A 6,127-nucleotide genomic window follows, 5' to 3' on the forward strand; every position below is an offset into this window, starting at 1 on the left:
CATGGTTTCCTGGTTTGAAAGACAGTTGGAGGGTGGAGTGCCCAAAACCTACTTCCTTTTTTTCGCTCCAAAGCCTTTGAATAGCTTTCTTACTGTAAGAGCTGTTTGAGAGTGGAATGGACTCCCATGGAAATTGGGGGACTCTCCGGGGGACTCTCCTACATTGGAGATTTTTAAGCAGGGGGCTGGACTGGATGATCCTTAAGGGTCCCTGTCCAACTCTACAATTCTACAATTATATCATAGGGAATTGTCATTTTTAATAATAATAATAGTAAATTTTATTTATACCCCGCCCTCCCCAGCCAGAGCCGGGCTCAGGGCGGCTAACACCAGTAAAATTACAGTAAAAACATAATAGGAAAGAAAACCCCAATTTAAAATACAGGTTACAATGCAATTTAAAATGCAGCCTCATTTTAAAAGTAGCCCATAGATCAAAACCGTAAGGGGAGGGACATAAGGGTCAGACTGAGTCCAAACCAAAGGCCAGGCGGAACAGCTCTGTCTTGCAGGCCCTGCGGAAAGATGTCAAGTCCCGCAGGGTCCTAGTCTCTTGGGACAGAGCGTTCCACCACGTCGGGGCCAGTACTGAAAAGGCCCCAGCCCTAGTTGAAACCAATCTAACCTCCTTGAGGCTTGGGACCTCCAAAGTATTGTTATTTGTGGACTTTAAGGTCCTCTGCGGGGCATACAAGGAGAGGCGGTCCTGTAGGTACGAGGGTCCTAGGCCGCATAGGGCTTGAAAGGTGAAAACCAGCACCTTAAACCTGACCCTGTACTCCACTGGGAGCCAGTGCAGTTGGTAAAGCACTGGATGAATGCGATCCCACAGCAAGGACCCCATAAGGAGCCTCACTGCGGCATTCTGCACCCGCTGGAGTTTCTGGAACAGCTTCAAGGGCAGCCCCGCGTAGAACGAGTTACAATAATCAAGCCTGGAGGTGACCGTCACATGGATCACTGTGGCCAGATCAGGGCGAGAAAGGTAAGGGACCAACTGCTTAATACGTCGGAGATGGAATCCAATTTGAAGATCAAGCACAGGAAATGCCTAGCTTAAGCACAGCCAGGAAACCTCAGAGGTTGTCCTGGTGGAGCAGCTGGTCGCTGAAAAATAGAGACACCAGTGTTTGAGTCTGCCTAAATGCCATATCATCTCACTAGAAGCCAGTCCCCTAAATCCAGATCTGTGTGGAGGGGCATTGTTATGTACTGAAGTTCTCACCCTGGGCCAGCAGGGGGATACGGTAGATAGTTTTCACTCAGGTCCACATATGCAAATAAGGGATTGAAAGTGACGTTCAGTGATTGGATAGTTACAGAAAGTGGTTACTGTTGCGTTCTAGTGGAGCTCTATATAAGCAGGCTGGCTGAACCCTTCAGTTCAGTTCAGTTCTGACCTGTGAATAAACAAGAACTGTTTGAAGAATCGCTGTGTCGTCTGATATGTTCACCCACAACTTAAAAGGCATTAGCAGCAGTGGTTGCTCGGTGCTGAGAGGAAATCATTGAAAAACACGCTTAGAAGCCACTTTGCATTGTTTTTCCCGTTTAAGGGCAAAATCTTATAGAATTGCTCACACAAGCAGGGGTGGCGTTTACCGTTTTATCAAGATTTTTTTTCTTCATTGAGTGCACACTCCGTTTCAGAACCACTGTATTAGGGTAAATCATTGCAAAAATATATGTATAAGGCAAAAGTGCATTCAAAAACGTGTATATGAGAAAATAGCACTCCAATGCTGATTAATTTGCATGAGGATTTTTTCTTTTAATGCAAGCTGATGTCGAAATGTGGAGAACTGGAGATTGGAAAAATGGGAAAACATAAATGCTATAAGGCGTATTGTCCACGTCTTCTCATATTGCTGAATACCAAATCCAGAGCCCAGACTTGCGTCTTCAGCCGACAGATACGTCAGCCTTGCCTCTGCTGGGACCTCTTTGCCATTTAGCAGGCTCAGCTGATCTTAAGCTCCGAGTTTCAGGAGATTAATTCTTCACATGTCTGCCTGTCACTCAAAAACGGAACCCAAGTCCTATTTGATTAGAGCAGAGAGATTAGCAGTGATGAATCTCCTGAGCTGGCCTGACGGCAGACAAATCTCTTGAAATCTAACCAAGGCTCCAGGGACAAAATTCCTCACTACGTTATCGATATGAGGAACTGGAGGAGTTTTGGTTCAGAAGGGGGGCGTGGATTGTGGTGTGCATAGAAGGAAAAGCCCCAGTACTGGATCAGACCCAGGCCATGCAAATCCTCAACCCCACCCTCTTTTGTCAAATTGGCAGGTAAAAGCAGACCAAAAGCCTGTGGAAAACAGAGGCTGTTTTGTCTGGTCTTTCTAGCTACTGGCTGAGAGAGTGCCAGGTTTACTTGGTTGCTGCCATTGACTCAGCTGGTGGGGGGATATGTTCATGGACATTCTAAATTCTCAGAAGTTTAAGGGGAGAAATTGTCAATACAGATGTGACATATGGGGCTGGTGCCAGGAAGGAGAGGAGAGGAGGATCCAGTAGTCTTCTTCTTCTTCTTCTGCGATCCCTTGTTTGTTTGTTGTTGTTGTTGTTGTTTAGTCGTGTCCGACTCTTCGTGACCCCATGGACCAGAGCCCGCCAGGCCCTCCTGTCTTCCACTGCCTCCCGCAGTTTGGTCAAACTCATGCTGGTACCTTCGAGAACACTGTCCCACCATCTCGTCCTCCGTCATCCCCTTCTCCTTGTGCCCTCCATCTTTCCCAACATCAGGGTCTTTTCCAGGGAGTGTTCTCTTCTCATGAGGTGGCCAAAGTCTTGGAGCCTCAGCTTCACGATCTGTCCTTCCAGTGAGCACTCAGGGCTGATTTCCTTCAGAATGGAGAGGTTAGATCTTCTTGCAGTCCATGGGACTCTCAAGAGTCTCCTCCAGCACCAGAATTCAAAAGCATCAATTCTTTGGCGATCCGCCTTCTTTATGGTCCAGCTCTCACTTCCATACATTACTACTGGGAAAACTATACGGACCTTTGTTGGCAAGGTGATGTCTCTACTTTTTAAGATGCTGTCTAGGTTTGTCATTGCTTTTCTCCCTAGAAGCAGGCGTCTTTTAATTTCGTGTGCATGTACCAGTTCCCTATTTCAAAATGGCCATCCAGGTTACACTGTGTTCTCAGCAAGGCCTAATGAGCAAAACCTGCACGGCTGGGATTTCCCCTCTATGGAGTTTGTTTTTAGAGACCTCACTTCCTCCCTCCACTCCCTGCTCAGTTCCAGTTCATGCACAAAAGGCCAACCTTTACTGTAAATCGTGCCCCTGTGCCAGGTTCCTCATTCCAAAGATGGGAGGCATTACGGGCATGGGTGAATATCCATCTCCTTGCCAGACAGCCTGTTTACAATACTTATTTATCACAGGGGATCAGCAGATCTGTAGAATAATCAACTGATACAATGTCCAACGCCGCACCACCTTCGAACTCACGCAATCGTATGCCATGTGGTGGCTGTTTAATTGTTTATCTTAGCGTGGGTAGCCTCTGACTACACAGTGTGTGTGTGTGTGTGTGTGTGAGCCCATGGTTGCCACTCTCCCACAAACACCAATATTCCAGACAACGGGCTGTGGGGTGGCAACTTGGTTGAGTTAAAAAAATTTAAGATCTTATATATATAATAAATGTTCATGAATTTGCCAGGCAAACACGTACATAAATGTATGGGCCACATGTTTGAGGCAGCACAGAACGGCAGTCCTGAAGCCATTTTGGCTCCCAAACTGACCAAATGTTTTCTCTGCCAGGTCAAAGGAAAATGGAAAAACCTCCCCATTGTCTTTTCATTCACAAAACCTGTCTTAAGAGTATGTCTGTCTGTGTATGAATAGGGTGAGCCTGTGACCTCATTACAAAAGACTGGTCATGCTCCCCAGGGTATCCAATCAAGTGACCATTAACAGGTAACCTGCCACACAGGAGATAAACAACGCACTCAGATTTCTGTTGTAGACCGCCTTTTCTGTGATGTATGTATGATGTATCTGGGGAGGTGGTCTCAGACTCCAAGGCGGGCAATTTAAAATGTCTATATAAGGGCGAACACACCTGGGTTCTGGGTTCCTCCTTCTTTCCTGTGTGTGAGGGGAGCACCCTGTTGCAACAGATCAATAAAGATCAAGCTTACTAGCTGCTTTGCTTCTCAATATTCTCTGGTTGGCCTCTGTTATTTTTGCCTACCGATAGGGAACCCACTTAAGGACTCTATATGGGCTCTTGTGTACCCCATAAGGGAATAAGAGCAGATTTTGTTTATTACAATATAAATTATATAATTTTATTTGTGACCCCCTTGGAATATCTGGCGAAGGGCAGGGGGCCACATGGCCCCCGGTTGAGAAACACTGGTGTAGAGTCTACCCCTTAGCCTTTTCTTCCTGAAAATGCCCTGCGAGTTTTCCTTCTTCTCTGTGGGCTACCTTCCCAGGTGGACATTTGCCCCCTCACTGCTACCGGTAGTCACGGGCCTACTGCCTGGGGGCATGGGCGATTTATGTTGGGGGGGGCTGGCAGGACACCCACCTGACGCCATCCTCTGTCTTCCTCTGCGCAGCAGATTCGGAATGAAATGTCTCAACACAACAACAGCTGTTTTGAATTACTTTCTTTTGACCCCAAGTGCTCAGAAAAATCTGTCAAAATCTCCCTACAATTTTTAATTTTACTTAAGTATTTTTATTTACTTGATTGGGGGGCAGCTGCCCCTGCCCATGTGGGTGCGGGGGGGGGATGAATGGAGGGGGGTGGCGACAAGCCCCGGCGGCCAAGGACCATCAACCCGCTGCAGGCTAACCATAAGGACACCCTCTTTCTTTTTTGGGGGGGGAGCTGGAGTGGTGCCCCCCTCCTGCGAGACGCGCCTGTGATAGGAATTTTGAGGTCTTAGATATATGGTAATGTTCATAAGTGTACCAACCAAGCACATACATAGATCAGCACAGGAAGACCGACCTGGAACCATTTCGATTCCTAAACTGAGCAAATGTTTTCTCTGCAAGGTCAAAGTGGGAAACCTCCCTATTGTCTCTTTCCTCACAAATCCTGTCTTAAGGGCACATTTAAGATATGAACAGGGTGTGAGCCTGTGACCTGGCCAGGAACTAAGTACAGTGGTACCTCGGGTTAAGTACTTAATTCGTTCCGGAGGTCGGTTCTTAACCTGAAACTGTTCTTAATCCGAAGCACCACTTTAGCTAATGGGGTCTCCTGCTGCTGCCGTGCCGCCGGAGCATGATTTCTGTTCTCATCCTGAAGCAAAGTTCTTAACCTGAAGCACTATTTCTGGGTTAGCGGAGTCTGTAACCTGAAGCGTATGTAACCTGAGGTACCACTGTATTTATTATTACAAAAGACTGGCCAGGCTCCCCAGGCAATCCAAGACAGGAGATAAACGACGACAGGAGAAATACAACATTCAAAATTTCTGTTTTAGACCGCCTTTTCTGTGATGTAGGTATGATGTATCTGAGGGGTGGTCTTAGGTTACACCCTTTCTGTGATGTATGCATGATGTTTCTGGGGGTGGTCTTGATCTAAAAAGGTAAAGGTACCCCTGCCCGTACGGGCCAGTCTTGACAGACTCTAGGGTTGTGCGCCCATCTCACTTAAGAGGCCGGGGGCCAGCGCTGTCCGAAGACACTTCCGGGTCATGTGGCCAGCGTGACAAAGCTGCATCTGGCGAGCCAGTGCAGCACTCGGAAACGCCGTTTACCTCCTGCTATAAAGCGGTACCTATTTATCTACTTGCACTTAGGGGTGCTTTCAAACTGCTAGGTTGGCAGGAGCAGGGACCGAGCAACGGGAGCGCACCCCGCCGCAGGGATTCGAACCGCCAACCTTTCGATCGGCAAACCCTAGGCGCTGAGGCTTTTACCCACAGCGCCACCCGCGTCCCCGGTCTTGATCTACAGGGTGGCAATTTCAAAAGTCTTTATAAGGCCTTGCGCACCATTTTTCTGGGTTCCTCTTCCTCTCCTGCGTGTGAGGGGAACACCCTGTTGCAACACATCAATAAAGATCAGGCTTACTAGCTGCTTTGCTTATCAATATCCTCTGGTTGGCCTCTGTTATCTTCTCCTACCAATAAGGAACCT

The sequence above is a fragment of the Podarcis melisellensis genome, assembly GCF_964234715.1.
Source record: "Podarcis melisellensis genome assembly, chromosome: 5".
Taxonomy (NCBI): Eukaryota; Metazoa; Chordata; class Lepidosauria; order Squamata; family Lacertidae; genus Podarcis; species Podarcis melisellensis.